Source organism: Prionailurus bengalensis, chromosome C2 (genome assembly GCF_016509475.1).
Source record: "Prionailurus bengalensis isolate Pbe53 chromosome C2, Fcat_Pben_1.1_paternal_pri, whole genome shotgun sequence".
Taxonomy (NCBI): Eukaryota; Metazoa; Chordata; class Mammalia; order Carnivora; family Felidae; genus Prionailurus; species Prionailurus bengalensis.
Window position 1 is genome coordinate 152,439,582 of NC_057350.1, and position 24,569 is coordinate 152,464,150.

The window sequence follows — 24,569 nt, forward strand, 5'->3', positions numbered from 1 at the left end:
TCTATAAACAATGCATGATGGAGCCCATTTTCCCATCACCTCAGCAATAAAAGTAGGTTATTACACCCTCAGATTTTTGCCGATCTGATAGGTAACATGTTTCATAGCGCAAACCAAAGGTGCAAATCTCAAAATGTTTTAGATTTGGAAAGGCTCTACGTCTGATTTACCATATTGACAGAATAAGGGGGGAAATAAACACTAAGTAACAAACACTAAGAAAGCATTCACTAAAATTCAATATCCAGTCATCACCAAAAAACTCTTAACAAAGAAGGAAGGGAAGGGGATGTTCTTAATGTTATTAAAAGCTAGCTACCGAAATACCTATAAATAACGGCTTACTGTGGGTGAAATCTTAGAAACATTTTCATCTGAATCAGATACCCCAGGAAGGATGCTCTCACTACCACCATCCACACCGTGCTTGAAATCCTAACCAGTCAAACAAAACACCGTGAAGCTCTACAAACTGTTAGAACTGAAAAGCAAATCTGTTTTTGAGGGCTGCAGAAGAAACAGTTGGTATAAGCAGGCTGAATACGTGCTAATAAATAGCAAATTTTCACGTCATTGACAAGACGATTTCACACTTCTTACGGACCTATAAAAGACGGAGAGGAGCCAAGACAATTTTGAATAAGCATTGGGCCTTGTTCTATAAGATGGAGACACTTATCGGAAGCTATACTAATCAAGACAAGAGAGCGTTGCCGTGGAAATAGAACCAACAGATCAAGGGGACAGAACAGAGAGCTTAGAAACAGACCCACGTAGGTAGAGTAACATGGTTCATAACCAAGGGGGGCATTTTTATTTTTACCGGAAAATGGAAAAAGGGAGACGAAACGAAAGCACACCAACAACCCCAACGAGAATAATAATCGCGAACACATGTTAGGAGATACCAGCCAGGCACTGTTCAAAGGCTTTATGTGTGTAACTCACAGAATCCTCACCCCCTCACAGTAGGTCTCACGGTAGCAAAGATCCAGAGAAGTCAGAAAACTAGCCCCAGGACACAGAACTAGCAACTGGATCCCCAGGATCCCAACCAAGGTAAGCTAGTCCGTGTTCCGAACCTTGACACTCCGTGGCTTCTCACACAGCGGACGTGAAGGGAAAGAAGAGAAATCATAAACACAACGATGTCATAGAACAAAAGATGCCATGAAGTTACAAGGCAAAAGACCTGTGCCATGACAGAAGAAAAATACAGGAACACGATGAGAGGGCAGCGTTTTCATAATCAGAATGTTAAAGGAAAAAAAAAAAAACAACAACCAGACAATAAGTTTTTTTAAATATGAAAACAGGCACAAAACAGGAAAAAGAGGCCACTTTAAAAGCCACTAATTCTCTACACACGTGGGGCTGCAGGACTCAACAAAATGACAGTGAGGAAACGTAATAGATGCCCATTCCAATTGACCTCCCTCCAAAAAAAGGAGTGATAAGGGACTCCCAGAAGCGCACAGGGATGGGAAATCGGGGAACAGGGTCTGGGCTGGAGTTCAAGGCGCACCAGGGAGGAATGCACGGGGGGCGCTTTGTGGAAGAGATGTTTCTGGAATAAAACCCGGGCGGGGGGCAGAGGCCCTCACTGCAGACCAGGGCTTCGTTCAGCTACCACAGCCTTCCAAAGCTCCTCCGCTCTGGAAAACAGTTATCACTGCAGTGCTTAGCCATTCCACGCCTAGCACCTTCCTCATAGACCTTTAAGGGTTCCTAAAGCCTTGCTCATTGTCTCAGGCCGAGGGTAATGCTTTCCTCTGAGTGTCGATTTGCGCGCTAAAAGGCAATGGCTTCCGAGTGGCTTAGTCCGCAGCAGCAAAAATACATGCAGAAAGTAAACTTGGGTTGTAACCACTGCGTGCTGTCTCTAAGGAGGCCTTTATCCGTTTGACCTCATTTACCCATGTGTCTATCTCCTTGGCAACCAAGATGTTTACAAATCGGTAGAAGGAATGTTGAGCGGTGGATTCTTGAACTGGGAAACCGGTTCCCGGTAATGGAAAATTTCATCTAAATATTTATTTTGATTCGGGGTGCTTTTCCACAGAGAGCATCATCTTGCCCAACTCCGACACTGACTTGGGGAACGGCTGACGCTATAAAAATAACAGCATAGAAGTGCCTCAATTATCTTGGGGTTGACCACCCATCTGGGGAGACAGAGCAAAGCCCGCGTTGCTTTGCTCTGTGCCAGGGGACAAGGACAAAGGACAGTGGCCCCAGGACCACCCCACTCACACACCACTATCTCGTACACTTGTGCAGAGCCCTTTCTGACAACAAACGCTACCTGACTCCAGCTGTTCTAGGAAAAGGAACAAGTGTGATCCAAGTTTGATACCCTTAGCACATAGATAATATATTTAGCAAATGTTTTGGGGGTAAAAACCTTGCTTATTATAGCAGAGCCACAGAAACGTGTAAGAAGTACAGTAGTTTTCTGAATGTAATTTTAATAACATGACATTCTTTCTTCTAAAAAGTATGCAACACATTGTTTTAACTTATGGGTATGTGAACTTTACACTAGAATTTTATATAGATCAATAAGTCCACAATTTTCTATAACCCGGGGGGGGGGGGGGGGGTGGTGGGAAGGAGGGTCCAGGAGAAAGAACCAAAGGCATGAGTTTGTCTCCTCATGTATCCATTTCCCTACTCAACAGAGTCTTTCCCCAGTTACAAGGCAAACGCCTTGCTTCTTAGTTAATACGTCACACAAGACTCCTCATAATTTGGTCTTTGCCCACCTTTTCCCTGTACAGAGAACCCATCTTCCAGATTTGCATTATCTTATAGAGAAACTTAAATGTTAATTTGGCCTGTGGTCACAGCAAGGGGGTAAAAGGAAGAACCTGGATTACCTGATCAGCTGATTTATTGTTCCACTGACCACTCGGGGAAGGTGAGAGCTGTGAAGCTGCCTTGGGTTCTCCAAGGGCATCAGTTTCAGGGAGACAGAGAAAAGAACCAGCCAGAGAGAAGCTGAAATAAGCACCGGGCTGTTGACTACCCTTTACCTAAATTTTGTGTCCAAGGACACAGTGTGAGTCACCCAACAGCAGCTACGCTGGTAGGCTGCCACTTAGCTTTGTTCCATTTTGCAATTTATTTCCTTCCATCTTTATATTTACTTATTACATTGAAATCACTCATCTAACCAAAGAAGCAGGAAGGGGAGTCAAGGATGAGTCCAAGGTGTGTAGTTCAAGGAACTGGCTGAGCAGCAGAAGCATCTACCAGAAGAGAAGTTTTAGGGAAGAGGCTGACTCATGAGTTGAGTTTTAGGTGCACTTGAGTTGGGGTGTTTGAAGGGCATCTAGGCTGAGATGTCAAGTGAGCATTTCAAAGAAGATGGAATTTAAGTTGTGGGAGTATAGGGAACAACTGAAGCCCTGGGATGGGATTGCCCTGGCATCAGAATGTGGAGTGAGGAGAGGGTGGGGTATGCCTGGGGGCCCTCCCGTGTTTCCAGGCAGGCAGAGGAGAGGTGATCGGCAGAGGGTAAAGAGAAGAATTGGGGGTGGGGGAGGTAAACTGGGCTGTGTGGTATTGTGGGAGCCAAAGGGAAGGAGGGTTTCCAAAGAGTGAGTGGACACCTTGGTGGAATGATTCTGAGAGGTGGTGTAGTAGGAAGACCAGAAAACACGCATTGAATTAAGTGATACAGAGGTAACTGTTTCCATGGCGTGGTTGAGACAGAAGGTAGATTAGAGGATTTGTGGAGAGAATCGGGGCTGAAGGCATGGAGAGACACTGTAGGCAACTCAGGCCAGAGATCTGAGAATGAAGGGCAGGAGAGCAGTGGTAGGGAGAGGAAGATGTAGTTTCCAGACTTTGGGCAAGCGGAGGGGTGACTGGCCAATTTGTTGATTTGGAGGGGGGGGGGGGTTGTTGTTGTTATAATGAGACAGATAAGAGCAGCATGAGTGCTGATGGGAAGGGACTAAGAGAGGAAGAGACTGAAGTCAAACAAGGGAGAAAGTAATTAGTGTCCTTGAGGAAACCCCGAGGAGATGGGAGTGCAGAGCACACACAAGAGAAGAGGGAAAGCAGTTGGCTGTATGAAGTTCCCACCGGATGGATTCCATTTTTCCAGTGAAATGGGAGGCAAAAGGAGCTGAGAATGAGACGGTTGGAGATTTGAGAAGAATAACATGCATTTAAAAGAGATTTTGTAGGGGCACCTGGGTGGCTCAGTTGGTTGAACGTCCGACTCTTGACTTCGGCTCAGGTCACGATCCCAGGGTGGTGGGTTCGAGCCCCGCCGTGGGCTAGACGCTGAGCATGGAGCCTGCATGGGATTCTCTCTCTCTCCCCCTCTTTAAATAAATAAATGAGATTCTGTAGACATTTGAAGGTCAGGCTGCCAGGTAGTTTAGATGGCCTGGGTGGGGTCACAGACTATTCATGTGTAGTGATAGAGGTAGCCTTCTGCCTCACTGTGTTTTTCCCCGGTTGTTCTCAGTAGCCAGGGCGCAGACAGGGCAAAGACACATGGTTCATCTAAGGACGGGATTTGCCAGAGAATTTGCAGGAAAATCATTGACATGATGGATTCCAGAATCTACCAGTAATAGGAAGAAAATAGATAGAAAGGGGCAACTGAGGAATAGATACATAGAGGGACGGGGAGACGGAAGGGAAAGTCAACTCAAAGCACCTGGCCGAAGAACAGTGGTCGTGGGGAATGTAACAGAGCAGGTTGAAAGAAAGGAAGGCTGTAAATGAAATGCTAGATGTTGGCACCATTTGATTCAGAAATGGAGTCGTTTCGAGTATTGTTGAGTGCCATAGCATGCGATGGACAGATGAGGCAGACTGGGTAATTGACTGGAGTAGTGAGTAGTTCATTCACAGGAACGTTGAAGTCATGTGGGCTGATGGATGGAGTCGGAGCGGAGAGGGATGGGGAGGCTGACCACAGAAACATCGGTGGAGGAGGCGTGACTGGAGGCCAAGTGAAGACGGGCACAGGGAAGGGAGCACAAGCTTCCAGGGGGGGAAGACCAGCTAGGGAGTGAAGAAGTAGTGGTCTGAAAGTGGCAATGAGGAGGACACCGGCTCACTCAACTCTGGAGCCACTTGGAGCGTACATGTCCCCCATTTGACCGGCTGACAGATGAAGCCTTGGTATCAGAGGACTGTCCCGGTTCAGTTAAGACAAAGAAATAGAAGGAATCCCCCGAGTAGGGTTTAAAGACAGGGGAAGGAAGTCTCTTTTTCACAGAATGGCTCCTCCCCCATGCATAGGACATGAGTTTGCCAAAAGTGGACAAATGGTGGCCGGGGTCATGGTCCCTTTGCTGTAGAGAAGTGTTTTTGTTCTTTTTTTTTTCATATTTGTATGTCCCCAAATCCAGGATACCGTGAAACACCTGCAATAGTTTCTTTTTTTTTTTTTTTTTAAGCATTCAACTCTTATGGAAAGTTTGATTGCTCAGTCTTTTGCTGATTCTGCTTTGACGTTTTGAATACTAGGAATCATTATACAATAATTTAGATGCAGACCGAAAAGAGTGTAAGAAATTCATTTTGTACCTGTGTTTTCATCCGTACACGTCTGGCGATTAGATCTCTGTTATGAGCTTGTCTTGGTATCATTTGCTCCTTTTTTCCCCTGAAAGTGAAGCAATAGAATGCGTTCTGGTTAATTTGGTGTTTTGGTTATTGAAGTTGTCATAAATCCAAATGTGCTATACACAGAGCTTCTCTCTCACCGCCCTAAGAAGGATTATGATGTTCAATTTCAATGTGAACTGTCAGTTGGGGGCTAGGGAGAGGACAGCATTACAAAATGGCAGGCAAACTTTTTAAAGACCGTCTTATCATTATAGAGGAAAAGTGCTATATGTCCAGTTAATTCACTGTCATTAAGGAAAAACTCTTCAGTCCCTTCTCCTAGTAAATCTGGAGCTTTACGACAAATCTGGTGTTTTGCTTATAACACTAATGAATGAAATTCCTAAAATACATGAAATGTTGGAGTCTGGCTTTAAAAATGCAAGCCATAGCAATTAAGCGTCTCAGGAAGAGAGTTAGACTGTCCTCCTCCAGCACAGCTCCTGAGGAGAGACGTTGAAAACTCAATGAAGGAATCCAATTTGATATGGCATTAAATTGAGAATTTCAGAATATCAGTTTTGTTTTCCCATGCAATATGGAGATTTGTGACCATCCATAACCATCTGTGCCCTTATTTCTTAATATATATCAAATCCTGGAAGTGTCGTTTGAACAAAGGGGTCTTATAGTTCCAAAAAATAACCTGCAAAAGAAACCTGTAATTCCCATTAGTTGTTCTTTTAAGGTTCCTGGACCCAATCCCAATGTTGTGGGGGGAGGGGTGTCCTCCCACCAGGCACACAACACCAAGCAATTCTTGGACATCAGCAGGGTGTCGGGGAATTCAAGTCAGTTCTGACGCTACTCGGAAACAGCATCAGATTCCACAGGTTAAGAGTTCTGTTCCACAAGACTGTCTCTCACCCCCCCATTTCAGACTCCAGACCCGTGGCAAACCCCAGGATGTTACCTGTGCTTCTACAAAGTGGCTACAGCTTGGAGGTTTTAACAACCTCTTTGGTAAGTTCCATTAATTTGCTAGAGTGACTCACAGAACCCAGGGAAACAGTTGTTACATTTCAACAGCCAAGTGAAGAGATACAGAGGACAAGGTATGGGGGGAAAGGGGTGGAGCTTCCCTGCCCTCTCCAGGCACTTTGCTGCCCCACATCTCCAAGCATTCGCCAACTGGGAAGCTCTCCAAGCCTTTGGGGTTTTAGAGAGGTTTCCTTATACAGTCATGGTTGACTAAGTCACTGGCCATTGGTCAACTCCCGTTAGCAGCTCTCTCCCCAAGGTCGGGGAGTAGGACTGAGAGTTCCATTCCTCTAATCACCTGGTTGGTTCTCATGGCAACCAGGCCCGTCCTTAGGGTACCTAAGGGCTTTCCCAACTCACCTCATTAACATAACAAAAGACACCTTTATTATCCTAGGAAATTCCAAACGTTTTAGGAGCTGGGAGTCAGAAACTGTAGATAAAAACCAAATACACAACAAAAATTTATTTTGGCCATTTGAATGACCAAATGTATATTTCTTGTAAATCACAATATCACAGTTGTCTTGGTTGATAATTTGTCTTAGTTGACAGCTAATCATTGTAATAATGATGCAATTGACAATTCTGTGTCACTAACTGTAAAAATTATTGTAAGATTGCTCCGTCAAATCAGATGATCATGTTCCTTTTAAATTTAAATTAAGTTAAAAAAAAACTTTCTATTTTTACATTTATTTATTTAGTTTTGAGAGACAGAGGACAAGTGGGGGATGGGCAGAGACAGAAGGAGACACAGAATCCAAAGCAGGCTCCAGGCTCTGAGCTGTCAGCACAGAGTCCGGACAGCGCCACGCAGGGATCGAACTCACAAACCGTGAGATCATACCTGAGCTGAAGTCGGACGCTCAACCGACTGAGCCACCCAGGCGCCCCAATTTAAATTAAGTTTTAAAAAGTACATTGCAAAGGGGCGCCTGGGTGGCTCAGTCGGTTGAGCGTCTGGCTTTGGCTCAGGTCATGATCTCATGGCTCATGAGTTCAAGCCCCGAGTTGGGCTCTGTGCTGATGGCTGGGAGCCTGGAGCCTGCTTCGGATTCTGTGTCTCTCTCTCTCAGTCCCTCCCATGCTTGCACTCCCTCTCTCTCTCTCTCTTAAAAATAAATAAACATTAAAAAATTTTTTAAAGTACATTGCAAAAATAAACTTTTGAGACTACACTAAAATAAAAAGCTTTTGCACAGGGCAGGAAACCATCAACAAATGAAAAGCCAACATACCGAAAGGGAGAAGATATTTGCAAATAACATACCTAATGAAAATGAGATTTCAAGATACAGCAAGCGAGCCAAGATAAAGGATCTCTTTAAAAAAAAAAAAATAGGGCAGGGATGCAGGTACCTACCTAGCTCAGTCGGTAGAGCATTCAACTATTGATCTTGGGGTTATAAATTTGAACCCCAAGTTGGCTGTAGACATTACTTAAAAATATAAACCTTTAAAATGAAATAAAATAGGGCCAGGAGGCCATAAGGGAGAAGGAATTTATGCACGTTCTCCTGAAGGAACCGTGAACTCTTCACCGGCTACAAGCCCTAGGGCTGGACTCCTTCCTCACCAAGACACCAGAATCTTCACCATTCTTCAACTTCCAAAGGAGCCAGTGAGATCTGACACGTCTCAATCCTTCATTTGCATATTAACCCAACCAATCCCAGTTCACCTCGCTCCAATCCCTGTTTTGCATAACAGACCTGACTGAGAACTGCACTTGTAACCTTTTGCCTTTATAACCCTGTCCCCTCTTAGTCTTTCTCTGAACATAATTCAGGTTTCTATCTGAATCTGTGTTTCCCTTATTACAATTCTACTTGCTCGGACACGTGCCTCTTAAATTTTCAGTGAATTCTTATTGGGTCAACACCCATGAGGGGTTAATATCTTACATACAAAGAGAACTTATGCAACTCAACACCCCCCCCCAAAAAAAGAGGAATAATCCAATTTAAAAATGGGTAAAGGACCTGAATAAGCATTTTCCCAAAGAAAACATACAGGTGGCCAACAAGACGCATGAAAAGATGCTCAACATCTCTACTCACCAGGGAAATGCAAATCAAAATTGCAGTGAGATCCCACCTCACACCTGTCAGAATGGCGAGTATCAAAAAGACAAGAACAGGTGTTGGTGAGCGTGTGGAGAAAAGGGAACCTTCCTGCACTGTTTTGGGACTGCAAACTGGTGCAACCACCATGGAAAACAGTACGGAGTTTCCTCAAAAAGTTAAAAATAGAAGTACCATACGACCCAGTAATTCCACTAGGGGTTATTTGTCCAAAGAAAATGAAAACACTAATTTGAAAAGGTATATGCACCCCACATTTATTGCAGCATTATTTATAACAGCCAACATATGGAAGTAACCCCAGCGTCCCTCGATAGATGAATGAATAAGGATGTGGTACGTACATATCCATGCAATGGAATATAACTCAGCTATAAAAAAGAATAAGATCTTGTCATTTGTGACAACGTGGATGGACCTAGAGGGTATTATGCTGAGTGAAATGAGTCAGACAGAGGAAGACAAATACTAGATGATTTTACATCTAAATGTGGAATCTAAAAAATCAAAACAAACAGAGGTACTCTCCCTTAAAGAATATTTCAAATGAGTACATGTAGAAGCAATGAGGGAAATAGAAAATCACCATTAGAATACCTGGGGACGCACAGGACTTCTCTATGAGTATGTCTTTCATACACAAACCAACCAATCGAGAGCCTACCCTTGTCAATTATCCTCTTTATCAAGGTCCCGCAGATTAAGCCAGCATTCCTATCCTAAACACCCCAAGGCCAGGAACCAGACAAATCAGAAGAGCCCTTCTCAACAGGCCTTCCCAGAACCCACTGAAATTATTCAAACTAGCTCATCCTGAATTTACCTAGCCAGTTTACATTGCCTTACCCAGTCCTCCCTCCAAAACACACAATAAAGCTCTTGCCCATATTTTCCCCTCATTCCCTCTGGCTTCTGATCACCCTGGTGCTTCCTCATGTGGCCCTGCGTGGTCAGGCATATGCCCTCCTTTTGGTAACTGTGAGTAACAATCTTATCAATGGCAATCATCTTCTGATCTGCTGCCCTCCTCAAGCCTAAATAAAAACAAAATCCTGAGTACACTTTTAAACAGACTGGTCTTTTACTCACCCAGAACACAGCTAATACCTCCAAGTTTTTACCTGTACATTAGGGGTAACAGGGTTACAGAAATCAGAGAGGCCTGCACAGCCAAAAAGAGGTCACTTTTGGAGCCTACACAATGGAACCTAATCCTAGGGGCCCAGCCCAGCCCAGCCCAACAGACTTGGTGACTTCCAGATAAGACAATCAAAACAGCTAATGCTACATTTTCCCAAAAGCTGAGTTCCTCCATAGTAAATAGTTGTATGTCCAGAACTCCAAATTTCTTTTTTTTTAATTTTTTTAATTTTTTATTAAAAAAAATTTTTTTTAACGTTTATTTCTTTTTGAGACAGAGAGAGAGAGAGAGCATGAACAGGGGAGGGTCAGAGAAAGAGGGAGACACAGAATCGGAAACAGGCTCCAGGCTCTGAGCAGTCAGCACAGAGCCCAACGAGGGGCTCAAACCCACGGACCGCGAGATCATGACCTGAGCCGAAGTCGGATGCTCAACCGACTGAGCCGCCCAGGCGCCCCCAGAACTCTAAATTTCTAATCTAATTCCATATTAGGAAAGAAAATATCTATATACCTCATGCAAGGAACAGTCCTGTTAAAGCCATAATACATTTACTTGACTACAAAGATCATATAAGAAGTTAACAACTGCTTTACATTTATGTTATGAGGACTTCAGCATTTTCTCTAGGGGGAAAAAATGGATGCTTTCTATTTGGAAATCTTAAGAATCTATTTAAATAACTTTCCCAAAAGAGAGGAAGTCTGTTAAGAAGTTAGTCTCCACCTTCAGAATGATAAAACTGTCAGTCACCTCCAAACAGAAGTTTTCTCACAAATAAAATGAAATTTCTTTCTTTTCTAGCACTCTGCCAATGTGCTAAAGGTCACCAGCAGGCCTGGAGTGGCTATCCAAGACCACTCTTTGTGAACTGTATGTTTTCAGTGGATGCTTAGAAAGGAACAATCACATTCACGAAATGAACACTCATAAAGCAGTAGACATGAACCTAGCACATGCAAAGAATCTACATTAAACACTTCACTATATACCTACCAAGTTCATGTACATATTGTTGCAATTGTTATTTTTAACAAAAGGGCAGCACTTACACACTTTTGGTGAATACTTGAGAATTATCTGTAAAAGCTCTAGATTTTAGATTTTGTGTGTGTGTGTTTTCTTGTAAGATTTTAGGTACTCCTTTAAATTTTTTTTAATGTTTATTTATTTCTGAGAGAGAGAAAGACAGAGGTGAGCAGGGGAGGGGCTGAGAGAGAGGGAGACACAGAATCCGAAGCAGGTTCGAGACAGTGAGCTGTCAGCACAGAGCCCAAAGCGAGGCTTGAACTCATGAACTGTGAGATAATGACCTGAGCCAAAGTCAGCCACTTACCCGACTGAGCCGCCTAGGCGCCCCTAAGAACTCATTTAAAATTCTAGTTACCATTAGCAAACCCAGACCCCGAGTTAGAAGTCTGTACAGTCAGATTCAAGGATAAATTTGGAGACATACAGTCTGAAATGCAAGCATATTCCTTACAAAACTGCCTAATCTGGACCTAATCGTGTGAAGACATCAGATCAAACCTATACTGAGGGACATTTAACCAAAGAAAAGGCCTATACTCTTTAAATTTCTCTATACTCTTTAAATTTCTAAATTTCTCAAGGTCATGAACGAGAATTACTGTCTCAGGTGCTCTTCCAGACTAAAGGACACTATAGACACGTGGCAAGTAAAGTGATGCATGATCTGGAACCGAAACCTGGGACAATTGACAAAATCTACGTGTCTGTGGATTAGATAACAGTATTTTCTCAATGTTGGTTTTCAGTTTTGATCGTGTCTGGAAATTCATCTCAAATGGCTTAGAAAAAAATACATATAGTGTATATAGAGAAAAAGGAGAGAGAATGACAACGAAAAAGTGGTAAAATGTCAACATTTGGGTGATCTGAGTACATCTGGAATTTGTGTACGGTTTGCAGTTTTTCTGCAAATCTGAAACAATTTCTTAAAGCAGACTCAACACTCAACCTGGGGCTCGAACTCACAACCCCAAGATCAAGAGTTGCACGCTCTACCAACTGAGCCACCCAGGCGCCCCCGAAACAATGTTTAAAATCCACTCACGAAGGCATTCTCCCGCTAATCCAAATAAACATAAAATAGCATAGCTATACATATAACAGTGATCTGTTTTTTTCCTTCCTGTTTGATTTCACAAAGCAGTAAAAATGATTTTCCCTATTTTTCACCTAGTACTCTAGCCACGTTAATTGTTTTATTCCCATGACACATAATCTTTTCTTTCCTTGTTCTACCCCCCCCACACACACACACACACTGGAAAACTCTGGTTTCTAAGAGATTCTGCACAAGATTGAGCTTTAACATCTTTCCATTTAAGGTTGTTAGTCTACAGGGAGCAAAATTCTAACAAGATTTGGGCTTTCTTGTTCCATAAGTATCCCCCATACATAAACCCAGCTGCATGAAGGAAGACTTTTTCCTAGATAAGAAGAAAACAACTCATTTTCAAATCGTGACAAATAATAAACGCATACATAGAAAAAGAAGCTAATGGCTCCATTAATCTAGTTCCGGGAACATCAGTCTTTCAACCTGAAAGAATCTGAGTTAGGGTTTGGAAAATCTTCCCCAGGCTCAGACAATTCCCATTCCAGGAGGGCCCTCTGCTCACATTAGAATAACCTTGGTGTCCTCTGCTTTTGTTTTCTCCACCATCTTATGTTCTCCCAATCTTGACTGCTATTACGCCAAACTGCCCCTGGAATATAATGAAACGGCCGATACCAAAATGTGCACTTGCCACTTGAAGATGAAGTACAACCTGAAGATGAAAACCTATGGAATTCCCTTACCTTCGAGTAGCAGTTGTATGAAAGAGGCTCCACCGGATCGGGTCCCTGGGGGGGTTGAGGCTACCTCAATGCATGCAGAATATATAGGGAGAGATTATATATCCGGGTTTTTCATTACACAAGGTATTTTTGATGGGTTCTCAGCCAAGATCCACTTAAAAACAAAAGCCACACAAAGACTACAAAAAGGCCACACAAAGTTTAAACAAAAGGCTAAAGAAAGACCAAACAAAAGCCAAAGAAAGTTTAAACAAAGAGTGAAACAAAGACAAAACAAAGGCCAAACAAAGACGAAAACAAAGACAAAAACAAAGGGCAAAGGAAAATCTAAACAAAAGCTAAGCTGAGCTATAGCCATACTATACACACACACAAACCCACACATATGCGCACCCCACATCCACACTATATCTCCACATACACTCGAATATTTCAGTCCCCCACCTTCTTCATCCCACACAATCAACACTCCATGTCAAAGCCCTCACCAAGGCTCACTCCATACCAGCTCCACGGCACATCAAACCACATGCCAGGTCCAACCAAACCAAACATCAGCTCCAAACCACACACCCTTTGGTGTGTGATTTGGAACCAGAGACATGCATAGAGGAGAACATGAGAAGACATGGGGAGAAGATAGTCAACTACCAGTCACAGAGAGGGATCTGGAACAGATCTTCTCTCACAGGCCTCAGAAGAAACCAACCCTGCTGACACCTTGACCTCAGACTTCAAGCCTGAGGACAGCGAGGCAATACATTTGTTACTTATGCCACCCGGTTTGTAGTACTTTGTTACAGCAGCCCTAGCAAACTAATATGCCACAGTCCCCGTAAGTACTATTTTAATTAATTTTCATATTTATCAAAATAATACACCACCTCACTCCACTCCATAATCCCACTTACCAGAGGCAACCACATTGCCACAGTTAACTTTTTTTTTTAGCTATTTTTTCTAGATTTATTTCCACATTGCTAAATAATTCCACAAACAGCCATTTATATACTTATTATTTATTGTAGGCTTTTGACTTCTTAATGAGGGTCTCATTTTCTTACTCTCTACTCTTTGCTCTCTCTTCTCCTTCACCCACTGAATGTAGTCTTGTCAGTCAGTATATCTATTCCTATAAATATTATTTCCTACGAGGGTGTCTGGGTGGCTCAGTGGGTTAAGCGTCTGACTTTGGCTCAGGTCGTGACCTCACGGTTCTTGAGTTTAAGCTCCGTCAGGCTCTGTGATGACCACTTGGAGCCTGGAGCCTGCTTTGGATTCTGTGTCTCCCTCTTTCTGCCCCTCCCTTGCTTGTGCTCTCTCTCTCTCGCTCTCTCTCAAAAATAAATATTTAAAAATAAATAGATAGATAGATAGATGATAGATATTATTTCCTACAGAACTCGTAATCAACTCTATTATTTCCTTCCTCTTTACAACTTCATTTTTTTTTTTTTGGAGTTAATAATTATCCTGTTTTTGCTTTCATTTATTTATTTTAATTTGCTTAGTTTTTTATTTATGTATCATTCATTTTTTTTCCAATTATTCCAGCAGATCTCTCAAATATCTATCAATAATTTTCTCAAGCATTCCTATCCATCAAATGATCATTTCCATCTATTGTCTTCTGTGATTGTCTATTCTCTAATTGTTCTGTTTTTAGACTGGATGCTCTCAAAGCCAGTGCAGGGCGGGGACTCCCTTTCATTGCTTTCCTGTAATAGATCACCAGTGCCCCGGATCCCATGTCATTCTCATTTTTGCTTTGCCCCCTCATTTTCCTGAAGCACAACCTCTAGTATCTTCCTTAGAAAGGATATATATGTATATACAATAAAACCATGGTTTGCAAACAAAATCCATTCTGGAAATATGCTTGTAATCCAAAGCACTTGTATATCAAAGTGAATTTCAGGAACCATTGGCTCAGTTGTGATCACGTGACATTCGGTGTCACCTACTACTTGTATTGCAAGACATCGTTCGTTTATCAAGTTAAAATTTATTAGAAAGGGGCACCTGGGTGGCGCAGTCGGTTAAGCGTCCGACTTCAGCCAGGTCATGATCTCGCGGTCCGTGAGTTCGAGCCCCGCATCGGGCTCTGGGCTGATGGCTCGGAGCCTGGAGCCTGTTTCCAATTCTGTGTCTCCCTCTCTCTATGCCCCTCCCCCGTTCATGCTCTGTCTCTCTCTGTCCCAAAAATAAAATAAAAACGTTGAAAAAAAAATTTTTTTTAATTTATTAGAAATGTTTGCTCATCTTGTGGAAAACCCACAGAACAAGTTACTCGCAATCCAAGGTTTTACCACATATGTAAAATGAATCTTTTCGAGTGCTCGAATACCTGAAAACTGCTTTATTCTATTCTCACACTTGGTTGCTTGTTTGTCTGGGTATAGAATTCTGTGTTGAAAATTAGAGTTCTGGGGCACGTGGATGGGTCAGTCATTCGAATATCTGACTCTTGATTTTGGCAGTCATGATACAAGAATCATGGGATTGAGCCCCACATCAGGCTCTGTACTGAGCCTGGAGCCTGGTTAAGATTCTCTCTCTCTCTCCCTCTGCCCCTCCCATGCTCTCACTCTCTCTCTCTAAAATCAAATAAAAAAAATTCTTTTTAATTTTAAATTAAAGGGGCACCAGTTGATTAAAGGTCTGACTTCAGCTCGGGTTATGATCTCATGGTTTGTGGGTTCAAGCACTGACAGCTCAGAGCCCGGAGCCTGCTTTGGATTCTGTGTCTCCCTCTCTCTCTGCCCCTCCCTGCTCCTTCTCTGTCTCTCGCTCTCTTTCAAAAATAAATAAGCAGTAAAAAAAAAAAAAAAAAAAATTAAAATTAAAAAACAGAAAACTAGAGTTCCTCAGAATTGTGACTGTATTGTTTTTCTGTGTTTTTTTCCTACAGGGCAACTTATTGTTGAGAAGTTCTAGGCCTTTCAGATTCCCATTCTTTTTGTGATTTTTTATTTTATTTATTTTTTTGAGAGAGAGAGAGTACGAGCAGGGGAAGGGAAGAGAGAGACGGAGACACAGAATCCGAAGCAGGCTGGGGCTCTGTGCTGTCAGCAGCGAGCCTGATGCGGGGCTCAAACCCACGAACCGTGAGATCGGGACCTGAGCCGAAGTCGAAGACTTAACTGACTGAGCCACCCAGGCGCCCCTCCTTTTGTGATTTTTTTTTTTAATTTTTTTTCAACGTTTATTTATTTTTGGGACAGAGAGAGGCAGAGCATGAACGGGGGAGGGGCAGAGAGAGAGGGAGACACAGAATCGGAAACTGGCTCCAGGCTCTGAGCCATCAGCCCAGAGCCTGACGCGGGGCTCGAACTCCCGGACCGCGAGATCGTTTTTCTTTTTTTTTTTTTTTTTTTTTTTTAATTTTTTTCCTTTTGTGATTTTAACAAATGTCTGGAAATGTTCAAGGTCTTATTTTCAACCTAATTGTCCTGAACCCCCCCCCCCATTCCTTCAACGTGAGTGTTTTCTCACCCCCACTTGGTAGGTCATTTTCCCCTGGGAATTTGTAACACTCTATTCTTTAATTTTTATGTAGTTTTTATTCATTTATCCCTGTCCACTTTTTTTTCTTCTGCCTGAAAACTTTTATTGGTTGGCTCTTGAAAAGTAATGATAGAAAGCTAAATGGATCCTCCAAATTGTTCCTCATTCCTCTCTTTCCTAGCTTACAGTTCTTTGACTTTTGGTTCCACCTTTCATGAAGTTTTCTTATTTTATTCATTGTATACCATTGTATATTTTCTTTCGGTGATCAGATTTTTCAATTCTTTCTTGTTTGCTGACGTTCCCTTTTTCAAAGCACACAGTCTTTTCTCTAAGCCCCAGGAAGATAGTAACTATACTATGTGGGATTTGTTCATTACTTTTGTTTTGTTTGCTTCTTTGTTGGCTTTGTTCCTTAAATTGAATTAGCGAGCTTATTCCAGATTCCTTCATCCTTCTTTTGTTTTTATCTCTCCTCTTCCTGTTGAAAGCTCTCTCCTTTGTCTGCTGACCTTCACTGTCTCTTTCTGTCCGTTAGACATGCAGGGGGTGACTGGATGCTCCAAGCACCAGCACAGGGCTTGTTGACGAGTGGTCCAATGGGCAGCCGCTCTAGCCTTTATGTGGGCAGATTTGAAAACCTAAGTAGCTGGAAGATTTTCCTCTAGGGTCATTCAGGTTGTTCAGGGAGGAGCAATGCGTTCTCCAGCCTGGAAGGAGTAGGGATGTTAGGGGAATTTGAATATCTTGCTACTGATTCTGTGATCAGGAGAGGCTAGGGACCGCACAACTCTGCGGATGTGTCCCCTTTGCAAGCCTTGCCTATCGCCTCTGCTCTCCACAGATCCTGAGTCTGGAAATTTCTCCATAATCAACTTCCAGTGACCGGAGCAAGTTGGTGCAGTGAACCTGGAAATCCATTCAGGATGTTGGCTTTCATGACTAGTACTTCCCATGTGGACACTCCCAGCATTCTAGCACATACATTTGTCCTGCTTTTTCTGGCATCGTCACTGAAAGCAGTTAAAATTTTTTAAGCATATTTATCTATTTTAGGGGAGCCTGGGTGGCTCAGTCGGTTCAACATCTGACCGGCTTAAGTCATGATCTCACAGTTCGTGAGTTCGAGCCCCACATCGGGCTCTGTGCTGACCGCTGAGAGCCTGGAGCCTGCTTCGGATTCTGGGTCTCCCTCTCTCTCTCTCTCTGCCCTCTCTCCACTCGTGTGCTGTCTGTCTTTCTCTCTCTCAAAAATAAATAAACATTAAGCTTATTTATTTATTTTGAGAGAGGGAGGGCTCCTGTGCATGCAAATGGGGGAGGGGCAGAGAGAGAGGGAGAGAGAGAATCCCAAGCAGGCTCCGTGCTGTGAGCACACAGTCCCATGTGGGGCTCGATCCCCTGAACTGTGAGATTGTGGACCTGAGCTGAAATCAAGAGTCGGACGCCCAACCAACTGAACCACCCAGACACCCTTTGAAACCACTTAAATTGGAATCTCCTCCACTCCGCCAGGTCAGTTACTTCCTCCACCAAGTCTGTATGTCCCCAAAATGGGTTCTAATAGCTCCCCTTTTGGTGTCTCCCTTTCTTGGGGGGCTAAAACTTTTAAAAAATTCTCTACTGCCCCTCTGGAATAAAATATTTTTTTTAATTCTTTACTTTTTAAAAGGATACTTTTTACTACTATAATTTTAATAAGTTTTTGGAAGAGGGAGGAAATAAAATAAGCATGTGGAGTTAACCTGGCACTTTTCTACAATACATTTTTTTTTAAATTTTATTTTTAAGCAATCTCTACACCCAGTGTGGGGCTCAAACCCGCAATCCCAAGATCAAGAGCTTCATGCTCCACCAACTGAGCCAGCCAGGCACCCCTAACCTGCCACTTTTAAGCAACAAATGCAGTAATTGGTTTAATTGAGATATAATTTACATACCACGGAATGCACAATTCTGTGATGTAAAATTCAGAGATTTTTAGTATACCCACAAGGGTGTGGAAGCATCACCACTACCTAATTCTATAAAATTGTCGTCACTCTAAAAACAAACCCCAACTTATTAGCACTCAGACATAATACTATTTTATATCAGCACATAGAGAGTCAAGCGTTCAATAGGTTAGAGAGTATGGCAAATATTTTGTTAGAGGGATTACTGACAATGAGTATAAAATGAGTGACTCATCTATAGGAGAAAATTACCCTAGGAAAGTCATCGGTGAGATAAAGACATCCCCATGTTTCACCTAAAAACTGAAATGTACGAAATGTACATAAAGTCGTATCCGCTGTTAGATGAGCCCTTCCCCCTATCAAATTATGTATCAAAATATGTGTTGTAAAAGTTGCTTTTTGATTAAAAGGATAAAAGACAAGCGAGAGATTTTCAGATTCCTAACAAGAATGCTATTTTTTTCCTGTAGAATATGGGGGGGGGGGGTGGAGTTTTATAAATAACCGCAAGACCATTTAATTATTACAAGACAAATAATTCGTTGATTACATCTGAGAGAAACAAAAGTCAATGGTTTCTAGTCTGCCCTTCAATCCTCGCTTTCAGGGCAAACCTGTCTCCTCCAAGACTTTGACTTTGGTCTTATAGATCTTGGACTACACAGAGCCCAACTTTCGATGGTAAACAGAGGATTATGATACCAACTGAGCCGCCAGCCGCTCAGACAAAGCCTCTGTGTGTTCCCAGGCTCCACACCCAATCCCTCTCTCCCTCTGCACTATGCCAGGGGCCAGTCACAATTGTGTTCTGGCCAGTGGGGACCTGCAATCGTGTACATTGTGTTCCCTAATTGAGGGTCTGGTTTTGTCCAAGTTGCTGTGTTAAAACCCGGTCTGCAGGAGACATGCCTTTGCTACTCAGCTTCCTGGGCCCTGTGCGTGGATTTAGTCCTTGTAATATTACCGCTAGAGCGGGAAAAAGTGGACACAGGGTAGCAAGATGCAAGGCTTCTGGCAAAAGGAGAGACTCAGAATATGAATGTGTCGGTGTGATGCGTTAAAGAAAACCGGAGCCTATCAGTAGGGTTAAGGATAGATTTTATTCAGGAACTATTGCAATAGGGGGAAAGAGACTCTGATATAAACCTGGGTTTAATTCCAAATACAATAGGGACGGTGGGGATTTATAGCCAAGGAGCAGGTTGGAGGAACTGGTGGGTAGAAAATTACCAAGAGGCGAAAGAAAGAAAGAAAGAAGAAAGAAAGAAAGAAAGAAAGAAAGAAAGAAAGAAGGAAGGAGAGAAAGAGAAAGGGACGCCCCGATGTCTCAGTTGTTTGAGCATCCAACTCTTGATTTCGGCTCAGATCATGATCTCACAGTCGCAGAGATGGGTACCCAGAGATGGGGTACTTCTGGCTGAAGCAGCTTGACAAGGTCCTTGTTGCAGGTGAGCCAGGGAGATCAGGCATCCACCTGGAGGTGGTGGGGGTGAGGAATTTGGTCAGAGATGGGCTGGGGGATTCTCGATAAACTGACTTAGCCAGATTCTTGTTCAAATCGGTCAAGGCAAAGACAGACTTGGAAGTCCCAAGGTCGAGGCCTAATTGGAAAGAGGCACCAAAGGAGCCTGACTGAGGTTGGTCAAGAAGGGTGTCTGTCACATGTCAGCGTGCTGCAGTGAGGGACCCCTGATTCTAGGTAGTGATGTCAGTTATCTAGAGACAGGAAATACACACAGTGAGATGCGACCCGACGTTAATGGGAATAATCTTATTTAAAAAAAAAAAAAAAAAGAACTGTCTTTGTTTTTAATTTTAGGCTTGCCAAACAGCCAAGAATGTACCATTTTGTTACCTGGTGGTTTGTTGAGAAAGTGCTTTGAGAAAATCACAGTTGCCATGTAATCTGCTTCAAAAATAAAAGTGCCTATCACACTGCCCACACTGCACCATTATACAATAATACCTCTGGCTTCTCTAACTTATTGCCCCTTGACACACTAAAAATCTGGCTTCTGATCCTGTAAATCTGAAGTCTACATTAAGTGTAGACAGCACACACGTGACTGAGAACAGACGATCTTTAACACAGTCTTTACTGCAGTTTGCATCTAAAGTTCCAAGTGACCCTCCTCCTCTGCTCTTGACTCCAAGTTTGGCTTCTGGGCAAGTGCAGCCTCATTGGAGGAAAATCTACATCTGGTTCCACGGAGCCCGCGCTGTGCCCTCTCATGGGGCACAAGAACCCTGAGATCATGACAGGAGCCAGAGTTGGCTCTTAACCGACTGAGCCATCCAGGCCCCTCCTGTAAATGAATTATTTTAAATTTGGGTTGTGTTTTTGTTCAAAATCCATCATAACTCTGCTCAATAGTCGACGAATGGAGCACCAAACGACTTCAGTGTTTGAAGCTTTAGCAGATCACAATTATCATTAAACCTGAGGAACTTGGTAATCAGTTCCCACCCTGCCCAGCACCCCTCTGTTGAGACCTGCCTCCAGAGTCCCCAGTGGATGGATCCCCCACTTGGCCACAGCACTTGCCTGCCCAGTGATGTCCCCAGTTTCCCTTCCCCACTCTGCTAAGTGCCCAGGCTTCCTGAGATGGCCCCCCACCCAGTAAATTACTTGTACTAGAATCCTTGTCCCCGGGTCTACTTCAGGGAGAGCCCAACCTAAGTACAGACCACAAGATGGTCTTCCCGTGAGCTTTGCCCTTTATTCCTTCATAAAATATGGAGCCTCATCGAACCTGGAAGGTGTATCTGCCTCGTAAGGGAAGGCGTTCCCCACCTGGACCAACTGAGCCCTAGGTCATCCTAAACTTTTGGCACGATTCAGCCAAGTGTTTGCTTCTGTTTGCTGCTAAGGCAGATGCCACGACAGTCCTTGGTCCTACAACCAGTTCCTGCTCCAACAGGTGCATTAGCAGCTTCTGAGACTGGGGCCTCTCCATATGAAGGTGCTACCCATCACTCAGTTTTAGATTGTTATTAGCTTCTAGATATACTCTTTTTAAAATAATACGAACACGGGGCACCTGGGTGGCTCAGTCGGTTAAGCGTCCGACTCTTGATTTCGGCTCAATTTCATGATCTCATGGTTTATGGGATTGAGTCCTGCGTTGGGCTCTGCACTGACAGTGTGGAGCCTGCTTGGGATTCTCTCACTCCCTCTCCCTCCCCTGCTCACTTACTCTCTCAAAGTAAATAAACCTTAAAAAACCTTTTTTCAAAAATAAAATAATATGAACCGATTATGGATACAGTATATGTTAAATTCTATAAATGTGCAACACTGGTTACTAAAGGAAAACCACTCTATGCTTGAACATTCGGACACTGCAGATAGACACATATCCAACCGTAGTGATTCGTAGCAAAGCCGTGAAGTCCACACTCGTGAGGCTATAGACTTGGTCTCGTGGAACCAGTGACTGGAAGAAATAAATACTGAAGGGCAGGGCACCCAGGCATGCAAATAAGGAACGTGTAGTGTCTCTCAACATCTGCAGTGTCTTTGTTAGTCGCACAAAGTGTGATTTTACACTCCAAGGACAAATGCCCTCAGTCTTTGTACAGATTTGACCATAGTGGGCCACAATCAGAGTTATTTTATAACATGAGATTCTAATCTCTCTGCAAATAATTAACATTTTGAATATGACTTACTTGCAGCGACTGGTTTAGAAGAAAAGAACAACAACAAGGCCCCAAACCAAGATTCCATGAAAACGTTGGTTGAACACGATCTTTATTTCAGGAAACATGCTGAGGAGATGGTATTTTACGGCCAGTGTTTTCACTTATTCATTTAAATATTTAATATTGATTTGGTTTTTTTTCTCAGTAGATTTCAGTGAATCACAGTGTTTGGCATGATAACTTGGTAACTTGTTTTTATTATGAAGAGTTTTTTTAAATATACACCAAATTCAGGGAGAATTCTGTATTTGTTTTTACCTACTTCCAGTAATAGTATTTTCCTTTCTTGCTTCATTTACCCCCCATTTTCACTCCCCCCCCCCCAGACCCACACACACGATTTTGGTGGGGAAAGAGGGAAAGGATCAGAAGTTTAAACATCAAATTCTAGGGTCGCCGAGTGGCTCAGTCTGTTAAGCGTCCTCAGGTCATGATCTCGCGGTTTGTGAGTTCGAGCCCTGAATCAGGCTCTGTGCTGCCAGCTCGGAGCCTGGAGCCTGCTTCGAATTCTGTCTCCTCCTCTCTCTGCCCCTCCCATGCTCATGCTCTGTCTCTCAATAATAAACGTTAAAAAAAAAAATTTTTTTTTAAATCAAATTCTAGGGGCACCTGGGTGGCTCAGTCGGTTAAGTGGCCGACTCTTGGCTTCCGCTCAGATCATGAGCTCGTGGTCTGTGAGATCGAGCCCCAGGTCAGACTGTGCTAACAGTGGGGAGCCTGCTTGGGATTCTCTCTCTCTCCCTCTCACTCTGCCCCTCCCTCCCTCATGCTGTCTCTGTCTCTCTCAAAATAAACAAACACACAAAAAAGATATGGTTAAAGAGAGAGCACATAAAAACAAAGTTTCTCCTATCTTTTTTAAGTTTTTCTTTTTAAGTTTATTTTTTTTAATAACCTCCACACGCATCGTGAGGCTCAAACTCACACAGCAGATCAAGAGTCACATGCTTTTCTGAGACAACCGGGCACGCTTCTTATCTCCAATCTATTTTTTTAATTTTTATTTATTTATTTTTGAGAGAGAGAGCACACAAGCTGGGGAGGGGCAGAGAGAGAGAGAGAGAGAGGGAGAGAGAGAATCCCAAGCAGGCTCCTAACTGTCAGCACTGAGCCAGATGTGGGGCTTGATTTCACAAACCACAAGATCTTGAGCTGAAATCAAGAGTCAGACCCATAAGCGACTGAGCCACCCAGGCACCCCTCTAATCTTTTTTTAAAATTTTATTTATTTACTCTCTCTCTCAAAATTAGACACTAAAAAAATTTAAGGTTGGGGGGAGGTAAAAATTGGGTAAAAATAGGGATATTATAAAATAGACTATCCTACTTATGTGTTTCTCACATCAGACACGATGGTTGGAAGCAAAAATAACACCATTTGGTGTTCTCAATGTATACAGTGGGAATACTTAAGACAATTACATTTTAAAAGTGGGAAGCAAAGGGTCGTAAATGGAAGTAAGGTTTCTGCACTTGGCTGGTTGAGAAGTTATGTATGTGTATTGTCACATCTAGAGCAACTACCAAACAAATTTTGACAAAATGATATACTAAAGCACGATATAAATCAGGGTAGAATTCTGCAAATGTTACGAGGAGCCCGAGAGAAGGCCAGAAAAGAGCAACAGAAGAACAAGGGGGCCGGAGATACACTGAAAACAAACAAAAAATCCTCAGTCTCACATTAATCAAGTGACTCTCAAGAGGCTAGATCGTGACTCTATGTCAAGGTTTTGTGTTTTCATTTTTCATTTTCGGATAAGAGTAATAATAATTGTGAGGAAAACACGCTGCTGTAATAAGCCAGTCACAAAAAAGACAAATAGTGTATGGTACCATTGCGAGGTCCCAAGACCCCCTGTCCAGTAACAGGAAGGTGATTTTTATATTTCTGGAACTTTGATCACTGGAAGGCAGGACAAAGCAAGCTTTCTAAAATTGCCTTAAAAAATTTTTTTAAATGTTTATTTATTTTGGAAGGAGAGACAGAGTGGGCGGGACAGGGGAGACAGAATTTAAAGCAGGCTCCAGGCTCCGAGCTGTCAGCACAGAGCCCAACGTAGGGCTCCAACCCACAAACCGTGAGATCGTGAGCTGAGCCGAAGTCCCACGCTTAACTCACTGAGCCACCCAGGCGCCCCTAAAATTGCCTTTTTTTTTTTTATAATAAGTGTGGGATTGGAATTTGTCTTCTGTGGAGGGCTTTTCTAATTCTGAGAGGAATCTCCTTATGTGACATGCGGGAGTGACTCACTTGATAAATTATTATACATAAAAATAAATGGCCCCCTAGCTTTACTTATATTGTTAGTTTATTATAAAGGACCTACCAACTCAGGGGGCACCTGGATGGCTCGGTGGGTTGAGCGTCTGACTCTCGATTTTGGCTCAGGTCTTAACGTCACAGTTGGTGGGATTGAGCCCAGCGTCAGGCTCTGTGCTGACAGTGCAGAGCCTGCTTGGGATTCTATCTCTCCCTCTCTCTCCCTGCCCCTCCCCCACTCTCTCTCTCTCTCTCTCTCTCTCTCTCTCTTCCAATAAATAAACTTTAAGGGAAAAAAAACAAACAAACAAAAAACCTAACTCAGGAATCGTCAAATGGAAGAAAAACGGGGAAGAGATATTTCAGTGCAGGGGGTGGGGGGTGGTCTGTACAGATGTCATGTGTCCTCTCTGAGACAGCCACATTCCGATGAGTCCTTCAACCCAGAAGCACTCTACGTT

General features: G+C 43.0%; 1 protein-coding gene and 1 long non-coding RNA gene across 4 annotated transcripts in view; one reads left to right on the plus strand and one right to left on the minus strand.

Annotated features, from left to right (window-relative positions):
• LOC122492130 (myelin associated oligodendrocyte basic protein) overlaps positions 1-12,806 on the minus strand; it is a 49,047-nt gene extending 36,241 nt beyond the window's left edge. For 2 of the 3 annotated variants that reach the window (XM_043595689.1, XM_043595692.1), the window contains exons 1-2: positions 12,676-12,806; positions 5,557-5,635 (exon numbers count right to left, since the gene is read on the minus strand). The gene's annotated coding sequence lies outside the window, so the exon portion shown is untranslated. Of the gene's footprint in view, positions 1-5,556; positions 5,636-12,494; positions 12,582-12,675 lie in introns of all 3 variants that reach the window. The other variant, XM_043595691.1, reaches the window with a different exon arrangement.
• LOC122492131 lies at positions 489-22,024 on the plus strand. Its single transcript, XR_006299551.1, has 3 exons — positions 489-1,059; positions 6,518-6,600; positions 21,819-22,024. It is a non-coding gene; the product is annotated as an uncharacterized LOC122492131 (long non-coding RNA).
• The last annotated feature ends 2,545 nt before the right edge of the window (positions 22,025-24,569 follow it).